At 46.6% G+C, this 26221-nt stretch overlaps 16 non-coding genes across 16 annotated transcripts; all 16 read left to right on the top strand.

The window, feature by feature from the left end:
- The first annotated feature begins 312 nt into the window (after positions 1-312).
- LOC142263376 (U2 spliceosomal RNA) lies at positions 313-508 on the top strand. Its single transcript, XR_012730466.1, has one exon. It is a non-coding gene; the product is annotated as a U2 spliceosomal RNA (small nuclear RNA).
- Positions 509-1895: 1387 nt separating this feature from the next.
- LOC142263349 (U2 spliceosomal RNA) lies at positions 1896-2086 on the top strand. The gene has a single exon (XR_012730441.1). It is a non-coding gene; the product is annotated as a U2 spliceosomal RNA (small nuclear RNA).
- Positions 2087-3473: 1387 nt separating this feature from the next.
- LOC142263347 (U2 spliceosomal RNA) lies at positions 3474-3664 on the top strand. The gene has a single exon (XR_012730439.1). It is a non-coding gene; the product is annotated as a U2 spliceosomal RNA (small nuclear RNA).
- Positions 3665-5051: 1387 nt separating this feature from the next.
- On the top strand, positions 5052-5242 carry LOC142263346 (U2 spliceosomal RNA). Its single transcript, XR_012730438.1, has one exon. It is a non-coding gene; the product is annotated as a U2 spliceosomal RNA (small nuclear RNA).
- A 1387-nt stretch (positions 5243-6629) lies between these two features.
- Positions 6630-6820, top strand: LOC142263345 (U2 spliceosomal RNA). The gene has a single exon (XR_012730437.1). It is a non-coding gene; the product is annotated as a U2 spliceosomal RNA (small nuclear RNA).
- A 1387-nt stretch (positions 6821-8207) lies between these two features.
- On the top strand, positions 8208-8398 carry LOC142263343 (U2 spliceosomal RNA). The gene has a single exon (XR_012730436.1). It is a non-coding gene; the product is annotated as a U2 spliceosomal RNA (small nuclear RNA).
- A 1387-nt stretch (positions 8399-9785) lies between these two features.
- LOC142263342 (U2 spliceosomal RNA) lies at positions 9786-9976 on the top strand. Its single transcript, XR_012730435.1, has one exon. It is a non-coding gene; the product is annotated as a U2 spliceosomal RNA (small nuclear RNA).
- A 2189-nt stretch (positions 9977-12165) lies between these two features.
- LOC142263367 (U2 spliceosomal RNA) lies at positions 12166-12358 on the top strand. Its single transcript, XR_012730457.1, has one exon. It is a non-coding gene; the product is annotated as a U2 spliceosomal RNA (small nuclear RNA).
- Positions 12359-13745: 1387 nt separating this feature from the next.
- LOC142263341 (U2 spliceosomal RNA) lies at positions 13746-13936 on the top strand. The gene has a single exon (XR_012730434.1). It is a non-coding gene; the product is annotated as a U2 spliceosomal RNA (small nuclear RNA).
- Positions 13937-15323: 1387 nt separating this feature from the next.
- On the top strand, positions 15324-15514 carry LOC142263340 (U2 spliceosomal RNA). Its single transcript, XR_012730433.1, has one exon. It is a non-coding gene; the product is annotated as a U2 spliceosomal RNA (small nuclear RNA).
- Positions 15515-16901: 1387 nt separating this feature from the next.
- LOC142263339 (U2 spliceosomal RNA) lies at positions 16902-17092 on the top strand. Its single transcript, XR_012730432.1, has one exon. It is a non-coding gene; the product is annotated as a U2 spliceosomal RNA (small nuclear RNA).
- Positions 17093-18479: 1387 nt separating this feature from the next.
- LOC142263337 (U2 spliceosomal RNA) lies at positions 18480-18670 on the top strand. Its single transcript, XR_012730431.1, has one exon. It is a non-coding gene; the product is annotated as a U2 spliceosomal RNA (small nuclear RNA).
- Positions 18671-20057: 1387 nt separating this feature from the next.
- On the top strand, positions 20058-20248 carry LOC142263336 (U2 spliceosomal RNA). The gene has a single exon (XR_012730430.1). It is a non-coding gene; the product is annotated as a U2 spliceosomal RNA (small nuclear RNA).
- A 1387-nt stretch (positions 20249-21635) lies between these two features.
- On the top strand, positions 21636-21826 carry LOC142263334 (U2 spliceosomal RNA). Its single transcript, XR_012730428.1, has one exon. It is a non-coding gene; the product is annotated as a U2 spliceosomal RNA (small nuclear RNA).
- A 1387-nt stretch (positions 21827-23213) lies between these two features.
- Positions 23214-23404, top strand: LOC142263333 (U2 spliceosomal RNA). The gene has a single exon (XR_012730427.1). It is a non-coding gene; the product is annotated as a U2 spliceosomal RNA (small nuclear RNA).
- Positions 23405-24791: 1387 nt separating this feature from the next.
- LOC142263331 (U2 spliceosomal RNA) lies at positions 24792-24982 on the top strand. Its single transcript, XR_012730426.1, has one exon. It is a non-coding gene; the product is annotated as a U2 spliceosomal RNA (small nuclear RNA).
- Positions 24983-26221: the final 1239 nt, after the last annotated feature.

Below are 26221 nucleotides of genomic sequence, written 5' to 3'. Positions count from 1 at the left end.
GAAACCAACACCCGGTTGGAGGTCCGGTCAGCCTTGGGCTGAGAAACCAACACCGGTTGACGGTCCGGGCAGTCTCGGCTGCGAAACCAACGACTAGTAGCTCCCTACTCCACTTGGGTAAGATGCCTCGGTGGATGCTGGGAGCAACAACAAGGCTCAACCAGGCTTCGGCTTGGGGGAGCACCGAAGATCCCTGACCCTCGCTGTGGCCTTCTGGCTCGGAGGGACGGGGTTGATTTTTGGGGATCCTCTTCTCACGGAGGGGTCCACACAAATCCTAGCCTTTGCACTGTTTTTGGTGGGACTTCGGTCATGCATTTTTGCGGTGCTTTGGAAAGCTTCATTAAATCAAAAATCTGTTCTTATCAGTTTAATATCTGATACGTCCCCTATCTGGGGACCATATATTAAATGGATTTTTAGAACAGGGAGATGGAAAAAGAGCTTGCTCTGTCCACTCCACGCATTGACCTGGTATTGCAGTACCTCCAGGAACGGTGCACCCCTTCTTAACCCAGTTTCCAAAAGCAGAACTCAATTCACCTGATTCATATTAGCCCGATTTAATGAATTGGAAGAAAGCATACGTCTTCATATGCACCTCAATTTGGCCCATTCACTTTTCACACTTCCTCCTTTTGTTTTTTATCTTTCACACTTTTGACTTTCTTTATTCATCCAAATAGCAAACTCATCACCACTCAACCTGACCAACTCGGCTATGTCCCCGTGCTGCAGTTCTCTGTCTTATCTAGATCATTTGCAATTGAATGGAATAGATCCCTTTTGGACAAAGTGGATTCACCTGCTGCTGCAGTGACCACAGGTGTGATAACATCTAGAATTGGCATCTGGTGCGATCTCTCCGCTTCCACTCCAAAGAAAGTTACCTGTTTATTCCTATCATGCATTGGTTTTTGGGGTTTTCTTTGAGTAATGATGATCTCTTTAGTAGTCTGTTGGCGCCCTCTCCTGGAGGAATAGTTTGCTTGCTCTTGGACATTCTAAAAGAGAGGTCATGATAGACATTGAGCTTCTGAGCTCAATTGGGGACAGTCATGGGTGATGAATGTTTGCAACCTACTGCGAAGCCTCATACCGCAATATAAGGAACGTCAAATACTAAGAAAGGGCGGCCTATGAAAGAATTACTACTTTCAATAAGTACACTTAAACGGCTAATTGGGAATAGAAAAACTGTAAAAAGCCCTCTGAGAAAGCCCCCCTCTAACCTTTGATAGTAAGCTTTTCTGTAGTCTGCCTGTTGATGTATTTTCCGTTTGAACTGTGCACAACATGAAGAGACGGAACACTGGCGGCTTGTCACAATGCCCCCCGATGACATCACAATAGCGCTGCTGCCTAGAAAACAAGCTGCGCAGAAGAAGTTGTTCTTTGGGTGGGAGGGTGGGCTAGTGGAAGGAGGGGGCAATCTCTTTTTTTCCCGGGTGGTAGGGGGATGACAGGAGAAGGGAAGCGGGTGGTGAGAAAGGTACAGAGGGCAGGGTTTGGGGGCTGGGAAGGAAAGGGAAAAGATTAGGGTTTGGGGATGATGAAAGGGCTTTCTACGGGTAAGGATGGCAAAGGGTGGCAGTGACGGAAAGTCAGGCAACCTGTCCTGTCCGTCTTTTTGTATCGTGAATTGGAAAGACTGCAAGGGGGAGGGGAGTTGCTTGCGCCCTAAAGGAGGAGTTATTCAGATTCATTGCAGTGGGCGGCGGCTGCAAAACGCACCATTCTTCTTGTTTTGGCTCTGCAAAGCAGCCTTTTCAAGGGTTGGCTTGGGTGACAAAATGTCTTGTGTAGGCGTGGGTTTGTCTCCCTCTCGCTCTCTCTCCCTAAGATGTGTCCGGCATAGGCCAGGGTGCCACTCGAGGCCCAAACCAATTCTGGTTATCGCTTCTCGGCCTTTTGGCTAAGATCAAGTGTAGTATCTGTTCTTATCAGTTTAATATCTGATACGTCCCCTATCTGGGGACCATATATTAAATGGATTTTTAGAACAGGGAGATGGAAAAAGAGCTTGCTCTGTCCACTCCACGCATTGACCTGGTATTGCAGTACCTCCAGGAACGGTGCACCCCTTCTTAACCCAGTTTCCAAAAGCAGAACTCAATTCACCTGATTCATATTAGCCCGATTTAATGAATTGGAAGAAAGCATACGTCTTCATATGCACCTCAATTTGGCCCATTCACTTTTCACACTTCCTCCTTTTGTTTTTTATCTTTCACACTTTTGACTTTCTTTATTCATCCAAATAGCAAACTCATCACCACTCAACCTGACCAACTCGGCTATGTCCCCGTGCTGCAGTTCTCTGTCTTATCTAGATCATTTGCAATTGAATGGAATAGATCCCTTTTGGACAAAGTGGATTCACCTGCTGCTGCAGTGACCACAGGTGTGATAACATCTAGAATTGGCATCTGGTGCGATCTCTCCGCTTCCACTCCAAAGAAAGTTACCTGTTTATTCCTATCATGCATTGGTTTTTGGGGTTTTCTTTGAGTAATGATGATCTCTTTAGTAGTCTGTTGGCGCCCTCTCCTGGAGGAATAGTTTGCTTGCTCTTGGACATTCTAAAAGAGAGGTCATGATAGACATTGAGCTTCTGAGCTCAATTGGGGACAGTCATGGGTGATGAATGTTTGCAACCTACTGCGAAGCCTCATACCGCAATATAAGGAACGTCAAATACTAAGAAAGGGCGGCCTATGAAAGAATTACTACTTTCAATAAGTACACTTAAACGGCTAATTGGGAATAGAAAAACTGTAAAAAGCCCTCTGAGAAAGCCCCCCTCTAACCTTTGATAGTAAGCTTTTCTGTAGTCTGCCTGTTGATGTATTTTCCGTTTGAACTGTGCACAACATGAAGAGACGGAACACTGGCGGCTTGTCACAATGCCCCCCGATGACATCACAATAGCGCTGCTGCCTAGAAAACAAGCTGCGCAGAAGAAGTTGTTCTTTGGGTGGGAGGGTGGGCTAGTGGAAGGAGGGGGCAATCTCTTTTTTTCCCGGGTGGTAGGGGGATGACAGGAGAAGGGAAGCGGGTGGTGAGAAAGGTACAGAGGGCAGGGTTTGGGGGCTGGGAAGGAAAGGGAAAAGATTAGGGTTTGGGGATGATGAAAGGGCTTTCTACGGGTAAGGATGGCAAAGGGTGGCAGTGACGGAAAGTCAGGCAACCTGTCCTGTCCGTCTTTTTGTATCGTGAATTGGAAAGACTGCAAGGGGGAGGGGAGTTGCTTGCGCCCTAAAGGAGGAGTTATTCAGATTCATTGCAGTGGGCGGCGGCTGCAAAACGCACCATTCTTCTTGTTTTGGCTCTGCAAAGCAGCCTTTTCAAGGGTTGGCTTGGGTGACAAAATGTCTTGTGTAGGCGTGGGTTTGTCTCCCTCTCGCTCTCTCTCCCTAAGATGTGTCCGGCATAGGCCAGGGTGCCACTCGAGGCCCAAACCAATTCTGGTTATCGCTTCTCGGCCTTTTGGCTAAGATCAAGTGTAGTATCTGTTCTTATCAGTTTAATATCTGATACGTCCCCTATCTGGGGACCATATATTAAATGGATTTTTAGAACAGGGAGATGGAAAAAGAGCTTGCTCTGTCCACTCCACGCATTGACCTGGTATTGCAGTACCTCCAGGAACGGTGCACCCCTTCTTAACCCAGTTTCCAAAAGCAGAACTCAATTCACCTGATTCATATTAGCCCGATTTAATGAATTGGAAGAAAGCATACGTCTTCATATGCACCTCAATTTGGCCCATTCACTTTTCACACTTCCTCCTTTTGTTTTTTATCTTTCACACTTTTGACTTTCTTTATTCATCCAAATAGCAAACTCATCACCACTCAACCTGACCAACTCGGCTATGTCCCCGTGCTGCAGTTCTCTGTCTTATCTAGATCATTTGCAATTGAATGGAATAGATCCCTTTTGGACAAAGTGGATTCACCTGCTGCTGCAGTGACCACAGGTGTGATAACATCTAGAATTGGCATCTGGTGCGATCTCTCCGCTTCCACTCCAAAGAAAGTTACCTGTTTATTCCTATCATGCATTGGTTTTTGGGGTTTTCTTTGAGTAATGATGATCTCTTTAGTAGTCTGTTGGCGCCCTCTCCTGGAGGAATAGTTTGCTTGCTCTTGGACATTCTAAAAGAGAGGTCATGATAGACATTGAGCTTCTGAGCTCAATTGGGGACAGTCATGGGTGATGAATGTTTGCAACCTACTGCGAAGCCTCATACCGCAATATAAGGAACGTCAAATACTAAGAAAGGGCGGCCTATGAAAGAATTACTACTTTCAATAAGTACACTTAAACGGCTAATTGGGAATAGAAAAACTGTAAAAAGCCCTCTGAGAAAGCCCCCCTCTAACCTTTGATAGTAAGCTTTTCTGTAGTCTGCCTGTTGATGTATTTTCCGTTTGAACTGTGCACAACATGAAGAGACGGAACACTGGCGGCTTGTCACAATGCCCCCCGATGACATCACAATAGCGCTGCTGCCTAGAAAACAAGCTGCGCAGAAGAAGTTGTTCTTTGGGTGGGAGGGTGGGCTAGTGGAAGGAGGGGGCAATCTCTTTTTTTCCCGGGTGGTAGGGGGATGACAGGAGAAGGGAAGCGGGTGGTGAGAAAGGTACAGAGGGCAGGGTTTGGGGGCTGGGAAGGAAAGGGAAAAGATTAGGGTTTGGGGATGATGAAAGGGCTTTCTACGGGTAAGGATGGCAAAGGGTGGCAGTGACGGAAAGTCAGGCAACCTGTCCTGTCCGTCTTTTTGTATCGTGAATTGGAAAGACTGCAAGGGGGAGGGGAGTTGCTTGCGCCCTAAAGGAGGAGTTATTCAGATTCATTGCAGTGGGCGGCGGCTGCAAAACGCACCATTCTTCTTGTTTTGGCTCTGCAAAGCAGCCTTTTCAAGGGTTGGCTTGGGTGACAAAATGTCTTGTGTAGGCGTGGGTTTGTCTCCCTCTCGCTCTCTCTCCCTAAGATGTGTCCGGCATAGGCCAGGGTGCCACTCGAGGCCCAAACCAATTCTGGTTATCGCTTCTCGGCCTTTTGGCTAAGATCAAGTGTAGTATCTGTTCTTATCAGTTTAATATCTGATACGTCCCCTATCTGGGGACCATATATTAAATGGATTTTTAGAACAGGGAGATGGAAAAAGAGCTTGCTCTGTCCACTCCACGCATTGACCTGGTATTGCAGTACCTCCAGGAACGGTGCACCCCTTCTTAACCCAGTTTCCAAAAGCAGAACTCAATTCACCTGATTCATATTAGCCCGATTTAATGAATTGGAAGAAAGCATACGTCTTCATATGCACCTCAATTTGGCCCATTCACTTTTCACACTTCCTCCTTTTGTTTTTTATCTTTCACACTTTTGACTTTCTTTATTCATCCAAATAGCAAACTCATCACCACTCAACCTGACCAACTCGGCTATGTCCCCGTGCTGCAGTTCTCTGTCTTATCTAGATCATTTGCAATTGAATGGAATAGATCCCTTTTGGACAAAGTGGATTCACCTGCTGCTGCAGTGACCACAGGTGTGATAACATCTAGAATTGGCATCTGGTGCGATCTCTCCGCTTCCACTCCAAAGAAAGTTACCTGTTTATTCCTATCATGCATTGGTTTTTGGGGTTTTCTTTGAGTAATGATGATCTCTTTAGTAGTCTGTTGGCGCCCTCTCCTGGAGGAATAGTTTGCTTGCTCTTGGACATTCTAAAAGAGAGGTCATGATAGACATTGAGCTTCTGAGCTCAATTGGGGACAGTCATGGGTGATGAATGTTTGCAACCTACTGCGAAGCCTCATACCGCAATATAAGGAACGTCAAATACTAAGAAAGGGCGGCCTATGAAAGAATTACTACTTTCAATAAGTACACTTAAACGGCTAATTGGGAATAGAAAAACTGTAAAAAGCCCTCTGAGAAAGCCCCCCTCTAACCTTTGATAGTAAGCTTTTCTGTAGTCTGCCTGTTGATGTATTTTCCGTTTGAACTGTGCACAACATGAAGAGACGGAACACTGGCGGCTTGTCACAATGCCCCCCGATGACATCACAATAGCGCTGCTGCCTAGAAAACAAGCTGCGCAGAAGAAGTTGTTCTTTGGGTGGGAGGGTGGGCTAGTGGAAGGAGGGGGCAATCTCTTTTTTTCCCGGGTGGTAGGGGGATGACAGGAGAAGGGAAGCGGGTGGTGAGAAAGGTACAGAGGGCAGGGTTTGGGGGCTGGGAAGGAAAGGGAAAAGATTAGGGTTTGGGGATGATGAAAGGGCTTTCTACGGGTAAGGATGGCAAAGGGTGGCAGTGACGGAAAGTCAGGCAACCTGTCCTGTCCGTCTTTTTGTATCGTGAATTGGAAAGACTGCAAGGGGGAGGGGAGTTGCTTGCGCCCTAAAGGAGGAGTTATTCAGATTCATTGCAGTGGGCGGCGGCTGCAAAACGCACCATTCTTCTTGTTTTGGCTCTGCAAAGCAGCCTTTTCAAGGGTTGGCTTGGGTGACAAAATGTCTTGTGTAGGCGTGGGTTTGTCTCCCTCTCGCTCTCTCTCCCTAAGATGTGTCCGGCATAGGCCAGGGTGCCACTCGAGGCCCAAACCAATTCTGGTTATCGCTTCTCGGCCTTTTGGCTAAGATCAAGTGTAGTATCTGTTCTTATCAGTTTAATATCTGATACGTCCCCTATCTGGGGACCATATATTAAATGGATTTTTAGAACAGGGAGATGGAAAAAGAGCTTGCTCTGTCCACTCCACGCATTGACCTGGTATTGCAGTACCTCCAGGAACGGTGCACCCCTTCTTAACCCAGTTTCCAAAAGCAGAACTCAATTCACCTGATTCATATTAGCCCGATTTAATGAATTGGAAGAAAGCATACGTCTTCATATGCACCTCAATTTGGCCCATTCACTTTTCACACTTCCTCCTTTTGTTTTTTATCTTTCACACTTTTGACTTTCTTTATTCATCCAAATAGCAAACTCATCACCACTCAACCTGACCAACTCGGCTATGTCCCCGTGCTGCAGTTCTCTGTCTTATCTAGATCATTTGCAATTGAATGGAATAGATCCCTTTTGGACAAAGTGGATTCACCTGCTGCTGCAGTGACCACAGGTGTGATAACATCTAGAATTGGCATCTGGTGCGATCTCTCCGCTTCCACTCCAAAGAAAGTTACCTGTTTATTCCTATCATGCATTGGTTTTTGGGGTTTTCTTTGAGTAATGATGATCTCTTTAGTAGTCTGTTGGCGCCCTCTCCTGGAGGAATAGTTTGCTTGCTCTTGGACATTCTAAAAGAGAGGTCATGATAGACATTGAGCTTCTGAGCTCAATTGGGGACAGTCATGGGTGATGAATGTTTGCAACCTACTGCGAAGCCTCATACCGCAATATAAGGAACGTCAAATACTAAGAAAGGGCGGCCTATGAAAGAATTACTACTTTCAATAAGTACACTTAAACGGCTAATTGGGAATAGAAAAACTGTAAAAAGCCCTCTGAGAAAGCCCCCCTCTAACCTTTGATAGTAAGCTTTTCTGTAGTCTGCCTGTTGATGTATTTTCCGTTTGAACTGTGCACAACATGAAGAGACGGAACACTGGCGGCTTGTCACAATGCCCCCCGATGACATCACAATAGCGCTGCTGCCTAGAAAACAAGCTGCGCAGAAGAAGTTGTTCTTTGGGTGGGAGGGTGGGCTAGTGGAAGGAGGGGGCAATCTCTTTTTTTCCCGGGTGGTAGGGGGATGACAGGAGAAGGGAAGCGGGTGGTGAGAAAGGTACAGAGGGCAGGGTTTGGGGGCTGGGAAGGAAAGGGAAAAGATTAGGGTTTGGGGATGATGAAAGGGCTTTCTACGGGTAAGGATGGCAAAGGGTGGCAGTGACGGAAAGTCAGGCAACCTGTCCTGTCCGTCTTTTTGTATCGTGAATTGGAAAGACTGCAAGGGGGAGGGGAGTTGCTTGCGCCCTAAAGGAGGAGTTATTCAGATTCATTGCAGTGGGCGGCGGCTGCAAAACGCACCATTCTTCTTGTTTTGGCTCTGCAAAGCAGCCTTTTCAAGGGTTGGCTTGGGTGACAAAATGTCTTGTGTAGGCGTGGGTTTGTCTCCCTCTCGCTCTCTCTCCCTAAGATGTGTCCGGCATAGGCCAGGGTGCCACTCGAGGCCCAAACCAATTCTGGTTATCGCTTCTCGGCCTTTTGGCTAAGATCAAGTGTAGTATCTGTTCTTATCAGTTTAATATCTGATACGTCCCCTATCTGGGGACCATATATTAAATGGATTTTTAGAACAGGGAGATGGAAAAAGAGCTTGCTCTGTCCACTCCACGCATTGACCTGGTATTGCAGTACCTCCAGGAACGGTGCACCCCTTCTTAACCCAGTTTCCAAAAGCAGAACTCAATTCACCTGATTCATATTAGCCCGATTTAATGAATTGGAAGAAAGCATACGTCTTCATATGCACCTCAATTTGGCCCATTCACTTTTCACACTTCCTCCTTTTGTTTTTTATCTTTCACACTTTTGACTTTCTTTATTCATCCAAATAGCAAACTCATCACCACTCAACCTGACCAACTCGGCTATGTCCCCGTGCTGCAGTTCTCTGTCTTATCTAGATCATTTGCAATTGAATGGAATAGATCCCTTTTGGACAAAGTGGATTCACCTGCTGCTGCAGTGACCACAGGTGTGATAACATCTAGAATTGGCATCTGGTGCGATCTCTCCGCTTCCACTCCAAAGAAAGTTACCTGTTTATTCCTATCATGCATTGGTTTTTGGGGTTTTCTTTGAGTAATGATGATCTCTTTAGTAGTCTGTTGGCGCCCTCTCCTGGAGGAATAGTTTGCTTGCTCTTGGACATTCTAAAAGAGAGGTCATGATAGACATTGAGCTTCTGAGCTCAATTGGGGACAGTCATGGGTGATGAATGTTTGCAACCTACTGCGAAGCCTCATACCGCAATATAAGGAACGTCAAATACTAAGAAAGGGCGGCCTATGAAAGAATTACTACTTTCAATAAGTACACTTAAACGGCTAATTGGGAATAGAAAAACTGTAAAAAGCCCTCTGAGAAAGCCCCCCTCTAACCTTTGATAGTAAGCTTTTCTGTAGTCTGCCTGTTGATGTATTTTCCGTTTGAACTGTGCACAACATGAAGAGACGGAACACTGGCGGCTTGTCACAATGCCCCCCGATGACATCACAATAGCGCTGCTGCCTAGAAAACAAGCTGCGCAGAAGAAGTTGTTCTTTGGGTGGGAGGGTGGGCTAGTGGAAGGAGGGGGCAATCTCTTTTTTTCCCGGGTGGTAGGGGGATGACAGGAGAAGGGAAGCGGGTGGTGAGAAAGGTACAGAGGGCAGGGTTTGGGGGCTGGGAAGGAAAGGGAAAAGATTAGGGTTTGGGGATGATGAAAGGGCTTTCTACGGGTAAGGATGGCAAAGGGTGGCAGTGACGGAAAGTCAGGCAACCTGTCCTGTCCGTCTTTTTGTATCGTGAATTGGAAAGACTGCAAGGGGGAGGGGAGTTGCTTGCGCCCTAAAGGAGGAGTTATTCAGATTCATTGCAGTGGGCGGCGGCTGCAAAACGCACCATTCTTCTTGTTTTGGCTCTGCAAAGCAGCCTTTTCAAGGGTTGGCTTGGGTGACAAAATGTCTTGTGTAGGCGTGGGTTTGTCTCCCTCTCGCTCTCTCTCCCTAAGATGTGTCCGGCATAGGCCAGGGTGCCACTCGAGGCCCAAACCAATTCTGGTTATCGCTTCTCGGCCTTTTGGCTAAGATCAAGTGTAGTATCTGTTCTTATCAGTTTAATATCTGATACGTCCCCTATCTGGGGACCATATATTAAATGGATTTTTAGAACAGGGAGATGGAAAAAGAGCTTGCTCTGTCCACTCCACGCATTGACCTGGTATTGCAGTACCTCCAGGAACGGTGCACCCCTTCTTAACCCAGTTTCCAAAAGCAGAACTCAATTCACCTGATTCATATTAGCCCGATTTAATGAATTGGAAGAAAGCATACGTCTTCATATGCACCTCAATTTGGCCCATTCACTTTTCACACTTCCTCCTTTTGTTTTTTATCTTTCACACTTTTGACTTTCTTTATTCATCCAAATAGCAAACTCATCACCACTCAACCTGACCAACTCGGCTATGTCCCCGTGCTGCAGTTCTCTGTCTTATCTAGATCATTTGCAATTGAATGGAATAGATCCCTTTTGGACAAAGTGGATTCACCTGCTGCTGCAGTGACCACAGGTGTGATAACATCTAGAATTGGCATCTGGTGCGATCTCTCCGCTTCCACTCCAAAGAAAGTTACCTGTTTATTCCTATCATGCATTGGTTTTTGGGGTTTTCTTTGAGTAATGATGATCTCTTTAGTAGTCTGTTGGCGCCCTCTCCTGGAGGAATAGTTTGCTTGCTCTTGGACATTCTAAAAGAGAGGTCATGATAGACATTGAGCTTCTGAGCTCAATTGGGGACAGTCATGGGTGATGAATGTTTGCAACCTACTGCGAAGCCTCATACCGCAATATAAGGAACGTCAAATACTAAGAAAGGGCGGCCTATGAAAGAATTACTACTTTCAATAAGTACACTTAAACGGCTAATTGGGAATAGAAAAACTGTAAAAAGCCCTCTGAGAAAGCCCCCCTCTAACCTTTGATAGTAAGCTTTTCTGTAGTCTGCCTGTTGATGTATTTTCCGTTTGAACTGTGCACAACATGAAGAGACGGAACACTGGCGGCTTGTCACAATGCCCCCCGATGACATCACAATAGCGCTGCTGCCTAGAAAACAAGCTGCGCAGAAGAAGTTGTTCTTTGGGTGGGAGGGTGGGCTAGTGGAAGGAGGGGGCAATCTCTTTTTTTCCCGGGTGGTAGGGGGATGACAGGAGAAGGGAAGCGGGTGGTGAGAAAGGTACAGAGGGCAGGGTTTGGGGGCTGGGAAGGAAAGGGAAAAGATTAGGGTTTGGGGATGATGAAAGGGCTTTCTACGGGTAAGGATGGCAAAGGGTGGCAGTGACGGAAAGTCAGGCAACCTGTCCTGTCCGTCTTTTTGTATCGTGAATTGGAAAGACTGCAAGGGGGAGGGGAGTTGCTTGCGCCCTAAAGGAGGAGTTATTCAGATTCATTGCAGTGGGCGGCGGCTGCAAAACGCACCATTCTTCTTGTTTTGGCTCTGCAAAGCAGCCTTTTCAAGGGTTGGCTTGGGTGACAAAATGTCTTGTGTAGGCGTGGGTTTGTCTCCCTCTCGCTCTCTCTCCCTAAGATGTGTCCGGCATAGGCCAGGGTGCCACTCGAGGCCCAAACCAATTCTGGTTATCGCTTCTTGGCCTTTTGGCTAAGATCAAGTGTAGTGTTGTTCGAAGAGGTGGTTTAAGCTCCAGGCCACCTTAGTACAATGATACAATGCACACTGGAAGGTTGCGCTTGCTAGTACTCTGGGTGGATAGTATATTCATCTAGAGGAAAACATGGCCCTACCAGGATCGAGGCTATTAGACTGAGTAAGGGTGGGGGGCTATGGTACAACGTGCCCCAGGACTGACGACCCTGGAGTGAGTCTGAGCTTGCTGGCTTGGGACCCCGGCAAGCCTTGGGCTCTGTAGCACACCGTACCTTGCCTTTTCATACTTTTTGAGCATATTACCCTATCCCGGCCTTCTGGCTAGGAAGGGAAATTTTTATAATCCCGGTCGGAGGTCTGGTCAGCTTTGGGCTGAGAAACTAACACCCGGTTGGAGGTCTGGGTCAGCTTCGGCTGAGAAACCAACACCCGGTTGGAGGTCTGGGTCAGCTTCGGCTGAGAAACCAACACCCGGTTGGAGGTCCGGTTAGCCTTGGGCTGAGAAACCAACACCGGTTGACGGTCCGGGCAGTTTCGGCTGCGAAACCAACAACTAGTAGCTCTCTACTCCACTTGGGTAAGATGCCTGGGTGGACGCTGGGAGCAACGACAAGGCTCAACCAGGCTTCGGCTTGGGAGAGCACCGAAGATCCCTGACCCTTGCTGTGGCCTTCTGGCTCGGAGGGACGGGGTTGATTTTTGGGGACCCTCTCCTCACGGTGGGGTCCACACGAATCCTAGCCTTTGCACTGTTTTTGGTGTGACTTCGGTCATGCATTTTTTGTGGTGCTTTGGAAAGCTTCATTAAATCAAAAATCTGTTCTTATCAGTTTAATATCTGATACGTCCCCTATCTGGGGACCATATATTAAATGGATTTTTAGAACAGGGAGATGGAAAAAGAGCTTGCTCTGTCCACTCCACGCATTGACCTGGTATTGCAGTACCTCCAGGAACGGTGCACCCCTTCTTAACCCAGTTTCCAAAAGCAGAACTCAATTCACCTGATTCATATTAGCCCGATTTAATGAATTGGAAGAAAGCATACGTCTTCATATGCACCTCAATTTGGCCCATTCACTTTTCACACTTCCTCCTTTTGTTTTTTATCTTTCACACTTTTGACTTTCTTTATTCATCCAAATAGCAAACTCATCACCACTCAACCTGACCAACTCGGCTATGTCCCCGTGCTGCAGTTCTCTGTCTTATCTAGATCATTTGCAATTGAATGGAATAGATCCCTTTTGGACAAAGTGGATTCACCTGCTGCTGCAGTGACCACAGGTGTGATAACATCTAGAATTGGCATCTGGTGCGATCTCTCCGCTTCCACTCCAAAGAAAGTTACCTGTTTATTCCTATCATGCATTGGTTTTTGGGGTTTTCTTTGAGTAATGATGATCTCTTTAGTAGTCTGTTGGCGCCCTCTCCTGGAGGAATAGTTTGCTTGCTCTTGGACATTCTAAAAGAGAGGTCATGATAGACATTGAGCTTCTGAGCTCAATTGGGGACAGTCATGGGTGATGAATGTTTGCAACCTACTGCGAAGCCTCATACCGCAATATAAGGAACGTCAAATACTAAGAAAGGGCGGCCTATGAAAGAATTACTACTTTCAATAAGTACACTTAAACGGCTAATTGGGAATAGAAAAACTGTAAAAAGCCCTCTGAGAAAGCCCCCCTCTAACCTTTGATAGTAAGCTTTTCTGTAGTCTGCCTGTTGATGTATTTTCCGTTTGAACTGTGCACAACATGAAGAGACGGAACACTGGCGGCTTGTCACAATGCCCCCCGATGACATCACAATAGCGCTGCTGCCTAGAAAACAAGCTGCGCAGAAGAAGTTGTTCTTTGGGTGGGAGGGTGGGCTAGTGGAAGGAGGGGGCAATCTCTTTTTTTCCCGGGTGGTAGGGGGATGACAGGAGAAGGGAAGCGGGTGGTGAGAAAGGTACAGAGGGCAGGGTTTGGGGGCTGGGAAGGAAAGGGAAAAGATTAGGGTTTGGGGATGATGAAAGGGCTTTCTACGGGTAAGGATGGCAAAGGGTGGCAGTGACGGAAAGTCAGGCAACCTGTCCTGTCCGTCTTTTTGTATCGTGAATTGGAAAGACTGCAAGGGGGAGGGGAGTTGCTTGCGCCCTAAAGGAGGAGTTATTCAGATTCATTGCAGTGGGCGGCGGCTGCAAAACGCACCATTCTTCTTGTTTTGGCTCTGCAAAGCAGCCTTTTCAAGGGTTGGCTTGGGTGACAAAATGTCTTGTGTAGGCGTGGGTTTGTCTCCCTCTCGCTCTCTCTCCCTAAGATGTGTCCGGCATAGGCCAGGGTGCCACTCGAGGCCCAAACCAATTCTGGTTATCGCTTCTCGGCCTTTTGGCTAAGATCAAGTGTAGTATCTGTTCTTATCAGTTTAATATCTGATACGTCCCCTATCTGGGGACCATATATTAAATGGATTTTTAGAACAGGGAGATGGAAAAAGAGCTTGCTCTGTCCACTCCACGCATTGACCTGGTATTGCAGTACCTCCAGGAACGGTGCACCCCTTCTTAACCCAGTTTCCAAAAGCAGAACTCAATTCACCTGATTCATATTAGCCCGATTTAATGAATTGGAAGAAAGCATACGTCTTCATATGCACCTCAATTTGGCCCATTCACTTTTCACACTTCCTCCTTTTGTTTTTTATCTTTCACACTTTTGACTTTCTTTATTCATCCAAATAGCAAACTCATCACCACTCAACCTGACCAACTCGGCTATGTCCCCGTGCTGCAGTTCTCTGTCTTATCTAGATCATTTGCAATTGAATGGAATAGATCCCTTTTGGACAAAGTGGATTCACCTGCTGCTGCAGTGACCACAGGTGTGATAACATCTAGAATTGGCATCTGGTGCGATCTCTCCGCTTCCACTCCAAAGAAAGTTACCTGTTTATTCCTATCATGCATTGGTTTTTGGGGTTTTCTTTGAGTAATGATGATCTCTTTAGTAGTCTGTTGGCGCCCTCTCCTGGAGGAATAGTTTGCTTGCTCTTGGACATTCTAAAAGAGAGGTCATGATAGACATTGAGCTTCTGAGCTCAATTGGGGACAGTCATGGGTGATGAATGTTTGCAACCTACTGCGAAGCCTCATACCGCAATATAAGGAACGTCAAATACTAAGAAAGGGCGGCCTATGAAAGAATTACTACTTTCAATAAGTACACTTAAACGGCTAATTGGGAATAGAAAAACTGTAAAAAGCCCTCTGAGAAAGCCCCCCTCTAACCTTTGATAGTAAGCTTTTCTGTAGTCTGCCTGTTGATGTATTTTCCGTTTGAACTGTGCACAACATGAAGAGACGGAACACTGGCGGCTTGTCACAATGCCCCCCGATGACATCACAATAGCGCTGCTGCCTAGAAAACAAGCTGCGCAGAAGAAGTTGTTCTTTGGGTGGGAGGGTGGGCTAGTGGAAGGAGGGGGCAATCTCTTTTTTTCCCGGGTGGTAGGGGGATGACAGGAGAAGGGAAGCGGGTGGTGAGAAAGGTACAGAGGGCAGGGTTTGGGGGCTGGGAAGGAAAGGGAAAAGATTAGGGTTTGGGGATGATGAAAGGGCTTTCTACGGGTAAGGATGGCAAAGGGTGGCAGTGACGGAAAGTCAGGCAACCTGTCCTGTCCGTCTTTTTGTATCGTGAATTGGAAAGACTGCAAGGGGGAGGGGAGTTGCTTGCGCCCTAAAGGAGGAGTTATTCAGATTCATTGCAGTGGGCGGCGGCTGCAAAACGCACCATTCTTCTTGTTTTGGCTCTGCAAAGCAGCCTTTTCAAGGGTTGGCTTGGGTGACAAAATGTCTTGTGTAGGCGTGGGTTTGTCTCCCTCTCGCTCTCTCTCCCTAAGATGTGTCCGGCATAGGCCAGGGTGCCACTCGAGGCCCAAACCAATTCTGGTTATCGCTTCTCGGCCTTTTGGCTAAGATCAAGTGTAGTATCTGTTCTTATCAGTTTAATATCTGATACGTCCCCTATCTGGGGACCATATATTAAATGGATTTTTAGAACAGGGAGATGGAAAAAGAGCTTGCTCTGTCCACTCCACGCATTGACCTGGTATTGCAGTACCTCCAGGAACGGTGCACCCCTTCTTAACCCAGTTTCCAAAAGCAGAACTCAATTCACCTGATTCATATTAGCCCGATTTAATGAATTGGAAGAAAGCATACGTCTTCATATGCACCTCAATTTGGCCCATTCACTTTTCACACTTCCTCCTTTTGTTTTTTATCTTTCACACTTTTGACTTTCTTTATTCATCCAAATAGCAAACTCATCACCACTCAACCTGACCAACTCGGCTATGTCCCCGTGCTGCAGTTCTCTGTCTTATCTAGATCATTTGCAATTGAATGGAATAGATCCCTTTTGGACAAAGTGGATTCACCTGCTGCTGCAGTGACCACAGGTGTGATAACATCTAGAATTGGCATCTGGTGCGATCTCTCCGCTTCCACTCCAAAGAAAGTTACCTGTTTATTCCTATCATGCATTGGTTTTTGGGGTTTTCTTTGAGTAATGATGATCTCTTTAGTAGTCTGTTGGCGCCCTCTCCTGGAGGAATAGTTTGCTTGCTCTTGGACATTCTAAAAGAGAGGTCATGATAGACATTGAGCTTCTGAGCTCAATTGGGGACAGTCATGGGTGATGAATGTTTGCAACCTACTGCGAAGCCTCATACCGCAATATAAGGAACGTCAAATACTAAGAAAGGGCGGCCTATGAAAGAATTACTACTTTCAATAAGTACACTTAAACGGCTAATTGGGAATAGAAAAACTGTAAAAAGCCCTCTGAGAAAGCCCCCCTCTAACCTTTGATAGTAAGCTTTTCTGTAGTCTGCCTGTTGATGTATTTTCCGTTTGAACTGTGCACAACATGAAGAGACGGAACACTGGCGGCTTGTCACAATGCCCCCCGATGACATCACAATAGCGCTGCTGCCTAGAAAACAAGCTGCGCAGAAGAAGTTGTTCTTTGGGTGGGAGGGTGGGCTAGTGGAAGGAGGGGGCAATCTCTTTTTTTCCCGGGTGGTAGGGGGATGACAGGAGAAGGGAAGCGGGTGGTGAGAAAGGTACAGAGGGCAGGGTTTGGGGGCTGGGAAGGAAAGGGAAAAGATTAGGGTTTGGGGATGATGAAAGGGCTTTCTACGGGTAAGGATGGCAAAGGGTGGCAGTGACGGAAAGTCAGGCAACCTGTCCTGTCCGTCTTTTTGTATCGTGAATTGGAAAGACTGCAAGGGGGAGGGGAGTTGCTTGCGCCCTAAAGGAGGAGTTATTCAGATTCATTGCAGTGGGCGGCGGCTGCAAAACGCACCATTCTTCTTGTTTTGGCTCTGCAAAGCAGCCTTTTCAAGGGTTGGCTTGGGTGACAAAATGTCTTGTGTAGGCGTGGGTTTGTCTCCCTCTCGCTCTCTCTCCCTAAGATGTGTCCGGCATAGGCCAGGGTGCCACTCGAGGCCCAAACCAATTCTGGTTATCGCTTCTCGGCCTTTTGGCTAAGATCAAGTGTAGTATCTGTTCTTATCAGTTTAATATCTGATACGTCCCCTATCTGGGGACCATATATTAAATGGATTTTTAGAACAGGGAGATGGAAAAAGAGCTTGCTCTGTCCACTCCACGCATTGACCTGGTATTGCAGTACCTCCAGGAACGGTGCACCCCTTCTTAACCCAGTTTCCAAAAGCAGAACTCAATTCACCTGATTCATATTAGCCCGATTTAATGAATTGGAAGAAAGCATACGTCTTCATATGCACCTCAATTTGGCCCATTCACTTTTCACACTTCCTCCTTTTGTTTTTTATCTTTCACACTTTTGACTTTCTTTATTCATCCAAATAGCAAACTCATCACCACTCAACCTGACCAACTCGGCTATGTCCCCGTGCTGCAGTTCTCTGTCTTATCTAGATCATTTGCAATTGAATGGAATAGATCCCTTTTGGACAAAGTGGATTCACCTGCTGCTGCAGTGACCACAGGTGTGATAACATCTAGAATTGGCATCTGGTGCGATCTCTCCGCTTCCACTCCAAAGAAAGTTACCTGTTTATTCCTATCATGCATTGGTTTTTGGGGTTTTCTTTGAGTAATGATGATCTCTTTAGTAGTCTGTTGGCGCCCTCTCCTGGAGGAATAGTTTGCTTGCTCTTGGACATTCTAAAAGAGAGGTCATGATAGACATTGAGCTTCTGAGCTCAATTGGGGACAGTCATGGGTGATGAATGTTTGCAACCTACTGCGAAGCCTCATACCGCAATATAAGGAACGTCAAATACTAAGAAAGGGCGGCCTATGAAAGAATTACTACTTTCAATAAGTACACTTAAACGGCTAATTGGGAATAGAAAAACTGTAAAAAGCCCTCTGAGAAAGCCCCCCTCTAACCTTTGATAGTAAGCTTTTCTGTAGTCTGCCTGTTGATGTATTTTCCGTTTGAACTGTGCACAACATGAAGAGACGGAACACTGGCGGCTTGTCACAATGCCCCCCGATGACATCACAATAGCGCTGCTGCCTAGAAAACAAGCTGCGCAGAAGAAGTTGTTCTTTGGGTGGGAGGGTGGGCTAGTGGAAGGAGGGGGCAATCTCTTTTTTTCCCGGGTGGTAGGGGGATGACAGGAGAAGGGAAGCGGGTGGTGAGAAAGGTACAGAGGGCAGGGTTTGGGGGCTGGGAAGGAAAGGGAAAAGATTAGGGTTTGGGGATGATGAAAGGGCTTTCTACGGGTAAGGATGGCAAAGGGTGGCAGTGACGGAAAGTCAGGCAACCTGTCCTGTCCGTCTTTTTGTATCGTGAATTGGAAAGACTGCAAGGGGGAGGGGAGTTGCTTGCGCCCTAAAGGAGGAGTTATTCAGATTCATTGCAGTGGGCGGCGGCTGCAAAACGCACCATTCTTCTTGTTTTGGCTCTGCAAAGCAGCCTTTTCAAGGGTTGGCTTGGGTGACAAAATGTCTTGTGTAGGCGTGGGTTTGTCTCCCTCTCGCTCTCTCTCCCTAAGATGTGTCCGGCATAGGCCAGGGTGCCACTCGAGGCCCAAACCAATTCTGGTTATCGCTTCTCGGCCTTTTGGCTAAGATCAAGTGTAGTATCTGTTCTTATCAGTTTAATATCTGATACGTCCCCTATCTGGGGACCATATATTAAATGGATTTTTAGAACAGGGAGATGGAAAAAGAGCTTGCTCTGTCCACTCCACGCATTGACCTGGTATTGCAGTACCTCCAGGAACGGTGCACCCCTTCTTAACCCAGTTTCCAAAAGCAGAACTCAATTCACCTGATTCATATTAGCCCGATTTAATGAATTGGAAGAAAGCATACGTCTTCATATGCACCTCAATTTGGCCCATTCACTTTTCACACTTCCTCCTTTTGTTTTTTATCTTTCACACTTTTGACTTTCTTTATTCATCCAAATAGCAAACTCATCACCACTCAACCTGACCAACTCGGCTATGTCCCCGTGCTGCAGTTCTCTGTCTTATCTAGATCATTTGCAATTGAATGGAATAGATCCCTTTTGGACAAAGTGGATTCACCTGCTGCTGCAGTGACCACAGGTGTGATAACATCTAGAATTGGCATCTGGTGCGATCTCTCCGCTTCCACTCCAAAGAAAGTTACCTGTTTATTCCTATCATGCATTGGTTTTTGGGGTTTTCTTTGAGTAATGATGATCTCTTTAGTAGTCTGTTGGCGCCCTCTCCTGGAGGAATAGTTTGCTTGCTCTTGGACATTCTAAAAGAGAGGTCATGATAGACATTGAGCTTCTGAGCTCAATTGGGGACAGTCATGGGTGATGAATGTTTGCAACCTACTGCGAAGCCTCATACCGCAATATAAGGAACGTCAAATACTAAGAAAGGGCGGCCTATGAAAGAATTACTACTTTCAATAAGTACACTTAAACGGCTAATTGGGAATAGAAAAACTGTAAAAAGCCCTCTGAGAAAGCCCCCCTCTAACCTTTGATAGTAAGCTTTTCTGTAGTCTGCCTGTTGATGTATTTTCCGTTTGAACTGTGCACAACATGAAGAGACGGAACACTGGCGGCTTGTCACAATGCCCCCCGATGACATCACAATAGCGCTGCTGCCTAGAAAACAAGCTGCGCAGAAGAAGTTGTTCTTTGGGTGGGAGGGTGGGCTAGTGGAAGGAGGGGGCAATCTCTTTTTTTCCCGGGTGGTAGGGGGATGACAGGAGAAGGGAAGCGGGTGGTGAGAAAGGTACAGAGGGCAGGGTTTGGGGGCTGGGAAGGAAAGGGAAAAGATTAGGGTTTGGGGATGATGAAAGGGCTTTCTACGGGTAAGGATGGCAAAGGGTGGCAGTGACGGAAAGTCAGGCAACCTGTCCTGTCCGTCTTTTTGTATCGTGAATTGGAAAGACTGCAAGGGGGAGGGGAGTTGCTTGCGCCCTAAAGGAGGAGTTATTCAGATTCATTGCAGTGGGCGGCGGCTGCAAAACGCACCATTCTTCTTGTTTTGGCTCTGCAAAGCAGCCTTTTCAAGGGTTAGCTTGGGTGACAAAATGTCTTGTGTAGGCGTGGGTTTGTCTCCCTCTCGCTCTCTCTCCCTAAGATGTGTCCGGCATAGGCCAGGGTGCCACTCGAGGCCCAAACCAATTCTGGTTATCGCTTCTCGGCCTTTTGGCTAAGATCAAGTGTAGTATCTGTTCTTATCAGTTTAATATCTGATACGTCCCCTATCTGGGGACCATATATTAAATGGATTTTTAGAACAGGGAGATGGAAAAAGAGCTTGCTCTGTCCACTCCACGCATTGACCTGGTATTGCAGTACCTCCAGGAACGGTGCACCCCTTCTTAACCCAGTTTCCAAAAGCAGAACTCAATTCACCTGATTCATATTAGCCCGATTTAATGAATTGGAAGAAAGCATACGTCTTCATATGCACCTCAATTTGGCCCATTCACTTTTCACACTTCCTCCTTTTGTTTTTTATCTTTCACACTTTTGACTTTCTTTATTCATCCAAATAGCAAACTCATCACCACTCAACCTGACCAACTCGGCTATGTCCCCGTGCTGCAGTTCTCTGTCTTATCTAGATCATTTGCAATTGAATGGAATAGATCCCTTTTGGACAAAGTGGATTCACCTGCTGCTGCAGTGACCACAGGTGTGATAACATCTAGAATTGGCATCTGGTGCGATCTCTCCGCTTCCACTCCAAAGAAAGTTACCTGTTTATTCCTATCATGCATTGGTTTTTGGGGTTTTCTTTGAGTAATGATGATCTCTTTAGTAGTCTGTTGGCGCCCTCTCCTGGAGGAATAGTTTGCTTGCTCTTGGACATTCTAAAAGAGAGGTCATGATAGACATTGAGCTTCTGAGCTCAATTGGGGACAGTCATGGGTGATGAATGTTTGCAACCTACTGCGAAGCCTCATACCGCAATATAAGGAACGTCAAATACTAAGAAAGGGCGGCCTATGAAAGAATTACTACTTTCAATAAGTACACTTAAACGGCTAATTGGGAATAGAAAAACTGTAAAAAGCCCTCTGAGAAAGCCCCCCTCTAACCTTTGATAGTAAGCTTTTCTGTAGTCTGCCTGTTGATGTATTTTCCGTTTGAACTGTGCACAACATGAAGAGACGGAACACTGGCGGCTTGTCACAATGCCCCCCGATGACATCACAATAGCGCTGCTGCCTAGAAAACAAGCTGCGCAGAAGAAGTTGTTCTTTGGGTGGGAGGGTGGGCTAGTGGAAGGAGGGGGCAATCTCTTTTTTTCCCGGGTGGTAGGGGGATGACAGGAGAAGGGAAGCGGGTGGTGAGAAAGGTACAGAGGGCAGGGTTTGGGGGCTGGGAAGGAAAGGGAAAAGATTAGGGTTTGGGGATGATGAAAGGGCTTTCTACGGGTAAGGATGGCAAAGGGTGGCAGTGACGGAAAGTCAGGCAACCTGTCCTGTCCGTCTTTTTGTATCGTGAATTGGAAAGACTGCAAGGGGGAGGGGAGTTGCTTGCGCCCTAAAGGAGGAGTTATTCAGATTCATTGCAGTGGGCGGCGGCTGCAAAACGCACCATTCTTCTTGTTTTGGCTCTGCAAAGCAGCCTTTTCAAGGGTTGGCTTGGGTGACAAAATGTCTTGTGTAGGCGTGGGTTTGTCTCCCTCTCGCTCTCTCTCCCTAAGATGTGTCCGGCATAGGCCAGGGTGCCACTCGAGGCCCAAACCAATTCTGGTTATCGCTTCTCGGCCTTTTGGCTAAGATCAAGTGTAGTATCTGTTCTTATCAGTTTAATATCTGATACGTCCCCTATCTGGGGACCATATATTAAATGGATTTTTAGAACAGGGAGATGGAAAAAGAGCTTGCTCTGTCCACTCCACGCATTGACCTGGTATTGCAGTACCTCCAGGAACGGTGCACCCCTTCTTAACCCAGTTTCCAAAAGCAGAACTCAATTCACCTGATTCATATTAGCCCGATTTAATGAATTGGAAGAAAGCATACGTCTTCATATGCACCTCAATTTGGCCCATTCACTTTTCACACTTCCTCCTTTTGTTTTTTATCTTTCACACTTTTGACTTTCTTTATTCATCCAAATAGCAAACTCATCACCACTCAACCTGACCAACTCGGCTATGTCCCCGTGCTGCAGTTCTCTGTCTTATCTAGATCATTTGCAATTGAATGGAATAGATCCCTTTTGGACAAAGTGGATTCACCTGCTGCTGCAGTGACCACAGGTGTGATAACATCTAGAATTGGCATCTGGTGCGATCTCTCCGCTTCCACTCCAAAGAAAGTTACCTGTTTATTCCTATCATGCATTGGTTTTTGGGGTTTTCTTTGAGTAATGATGATCTCTTTAGTAGTCTGTTGGCGCCCTCTCCTGGAGGAATAGTTTGCTTGCTCTTGGACATTCTAAAAGAGAGGTCATGATAGACATTGAGCTTCTGAGCTCAATTGGGGACAGTCATGGGTGATGAATGTTTGCAACCTACTGCGAAGCCTCATACCGCAATATAAGGAACGTCAAATACTAAGAAAGGGCGGCCTATGAAAGAATTACTACTTTCAATAAGTACACTTAAACGGCTAATTGGGAATAGAAAAACTGTAAAAAGCCCTCTGAGAAAGCCCCCCTCTAACCTTTGATAGTAAGCTTTTCTGTAGTCTGCCTGTTGATGTATTTTCCGTTTGAACTGTGCACAACATGAAGAGACGGAACACTGGCGGCTTGTCACAATGCCCCCCGATGACATCACAATAGCGCTGCTGCCTAGAAAACAAGCTGCGCAGAAGAAGTTGTTCTTTGGGTGGGAGGGTGGGCTAGTGGAAGGAGGGGGCAATCTCTTTTTTTCCCGGGTGGTAGGGGGATGACAGGAGAAGGGAAGCGGGTGGTGAGAAAGGTACAGAGGGCAGGGTTTGGGGGCTGGGAAGGAAAGGGAAAAGATTAGGGTTTGGGGATGATGAAAGGGCTTTCTACGGGTAAGGATGGCAAAGGGTGGCAGTGACGGAAAGTCAGGCAACCTGTCCTGTCCGTCTTTTTGTATCGTGAATTGGAAAGACTGCAAGGGGGAGGGGAGTTGCTTGCGCCCTAAAGGAGGAGTTATTCAGATTCATTGCAGTGGGCGGCGGCTGCAAAACGCACCATTCTTCTTGTTTTGGCTCTGCAAAGCAGCCTTTTCAAGGGTTGGCTTGGGTGACAAAATGTCTTGTGTAGGCATGGGTTTGTCTCCCTCTCGCTCTCTCTCCCTAAGATGTGTCCGGCATAGGCCAGGGTGCCACTCGAGGCCCAAACCAATTCTGGTTATCGCTTCTCGGCCTTTTGGCTAAGATCAAGTGTAGTATCTGTTCTTATCAGTTTAATATCTGATACGTCCCCTATCTGGGGACCATATATTAAATGGATTTTTAGAACAGGGAGATGGAAAAAGAGCTTGCTCTGTCCACTCCACGCATTGACCTGGTATTGCAGTACCTCCAGGAACGGTGCACCCCTTCTTAACCCAGTTTCCAAAAGCAGAACTCAATTCACCTGATTCATATTAGCCCGATTTAATGAATTGGAAGAAAGCATACGTCTTCATATGCACCTCAATTTGGCCCATTCACTTTTCACACTTCCTCCTTTTGTTTTTTATCTTTCACACTTTTGACTTTCTTTATTCATCCAAATAGCAAACTCATCACCACTCAACCTGACCAACTCGGCTATGTCCCCGTGCTGCAGTTCTCTGTCTTATCTAGATCATTTGCAATTGAATGGAATAGATCCCTTTTGGACAAAGTGGATTCACCTGCTGCTGCAGTGACCACAGGTGTGATAACATCTAGAATTGGCATCTGGTGCGATCTCTCCGCTTCCACTCCAAAGAAAGTTACCTGTTTATTCCTATCATGCATTGGTTTTTGGGGTTTTCTTTGAGTAATGATGATCTCTTTAGTAGTCTGTTGGCGCCCTCTCCTGGAGGAATAGTTTGCTTGCTCTTGGACATTCTAAAAGAGAGGTCATGATAGACATTGAGCTTCTGAGCTCAATTGGGGACAGTCATGGGTGATGAATGTTTGCAACCTACTGCGAAGCCTCATACCGCAATATAAGGAACGTCAAATACTAAGAAAGGGCGGCCTATGAAAGAATTACTACTTTCAATAAGTACACTTAAACGGCTAATTGGGAATAGAAAAACTGTAAAAAGCCCTCTGAGAAAGCCCCCCTCTAACCTTTGATAGTAAGCTTTTCTGTAGTCTGCCTGTTGATGTATTTTCCGTTTGAACTGTGCACAACATGAAGAGACGGAACACTGGCGGCTTGTCACAATGCCCCCCGATGACATCACAATAGCGCTGCTGCCTAGAAAACAAGCTGCGCAGAAGAAGTTGTTCTTTGGGTGGGAGGGTGGGCTAGTGGAAGGAGGGGGCAATCTCTTTTTTTCCCGGGTGGTAGGGGGATGACAGGAGAAGGGAAGCGGGTGGTGAGAAAGGTACAGAGGGCAGGGTTTGGGGGCTGGGAAGGAAAGGGAAAAGATTAGGGTTTGGGGATGATGAAAGGGCTTTCTACGGGTAAGGATGGCAAAGGGTGGCAGTGACGGAAAGTCAGGCAACCTGTCCTGTCCGTCTTTTTGTATCGTGAATTGGAAAGACTGCAAGGGGGAGGGGAGTTGCTTGCGCCCTAAAGGAGGAGTTATTCAGATTCATTGCAGTGGGCGGCGGCTGCAAAACGCACCATTCTTCTTGTTTTGGCTCTGCAAAGCAGCCTTTTCAAGGGTTGGCTTGGGTGACAAAATGTCTTGTGTAGGCGTGGGTTTGTCTCCCTCTCGCTCTCTCTCCCTAAGATGTGTCCGGCATAGGCCAGGGTGCCACTCGAGGCCCAAACCAATTCTGGTTATCGCTTCTCGGCCTTTTGGCTAAGATCAAGTGTAGTATCTGTTCTTATCAGTTTAATATCTGATACGTCCCCTATCTGGGGACCATATATTAAATGGATTTTTAGAACAGGGAGATGGAAAAAGAGCTTGCTCTGTCCACTCCACGCATTGACCTGGTATTGCAGTACCTCCAGGAACGGTGCACCCCTTCTTAACCCAGTTTCCAAAAGCAGAACTCAATTCACCTGATTCATATTAGCCCGATTTAATGAATTGGAAGAAAGCATACGTCTTCATATGCACCTCAATTTGGCCCATTCACTTTTCACACTTCCTCCTTTTGTTTTTTATCTTTCACACTTTTGACTTTCTTTATTCATCCAAATAGCAAACTCATCACCACTCAACCTGACCAACTCGGCTATGTCCCCGTGCTGCAGTTCTCTGTCTTATCTAGATCATTTGCAATTGAATGGAATAGATCCCTTTTGGACAAAGTGGATTCACCTGCTGCTGCAGTGACCACAGGTGTGATAACATCTAGAATTGGCATCTGGTGCGATCTCTCCGCTTCCACTCCAAAGAAAGTTACCTGTTTATTCCTATCATGCATTGGTTTTTGGGGTTTTCTTTGAGTAATGATGATCTCTTTAGTAGTCTGTTGGCGCCCTCTCCTGGAGGAATAGTTTGCTTGCTCTTGGACATTCTAAAAGAGAGGTCATGATAGACATTGAGCTTCTGAGCTCAATTGGGGACAGTCATGGGTGATGAATGTTTGCAACCTACTGCGAAGCCTCATACCGCAATATAAGGAACGTCAAATACTAAGAAAGGGCGGCCTATGAAAGAATTACTACTTTCAATAAGTACACTTAAACGGCTAATTGGGAATAGAAAAACTGTAAAAAGCCCTCTGAGAAAGCCCCCCTCTAACCTTTGATAGTAAGCTTTTCTGTAGTCTGCCTGTTGATGTATTTTCCGTTTGAACTGTGCACAACATGAAGAGACGGAACACTGGCGGCTTGTCACAATGCCCCCCGATGACATCACAATAGCGCTGCTGCCTAGAAAACAAGCTGCGCAGAAGAAGTTGTTCTTTGGGTGGGAGGGTGGGCTAGTGGAAGGAGGGGGCAATCTCTTTTTTTCCCGGGTGGTAGGGGGATGACAGGAGAAGGGAAGCGGGTGGTGAGAAAGGTACAGAGGGCAGGGTTTGGGGGCTGGGAAGGAAAGGGAAAAGATTAGGGTTTGGGGATGATGAAAGGGCTTTCTACGGGTAAGGATGGCAAAGGGTGGCAGTGACGGAAAGTCAGGCAACCTGTCCTGTCCGTCTTTTTGTATCGTGAATTGGAAAGACTGCAAGGGGGAGGGGAGTTGCTTGCGCCCTAAAGGAGGAGTTATTCAGATTCATTGCAGTGGGCGGCGGCTGCAAAACGCACCATTCTTCTTGTT

This window comes from Anomaloglossus baeobatrachus, unplaced genomic scaffold (assembly GCF_048569485.1).
Source record: "Anomaloglossus baeobatrachus isolate aAnoBae1 unplaced genomic scaffold, aAnoBae1.hap1 Scaffold_2573, whole genome shotgun sequence".
Classification (NCBI taxonomy): domain Eukaryota; kingdom Metazoa; phylum Chordata; class Amphibia; order Anura; family Aromobatidae; genus Anomaloglossus; species Anomaloglossus baeobatrachus.
Note: the sequence above shows the minus strand (reverse complement) of the source record. Positions and strands in the feature narration are given on the sequence as shown.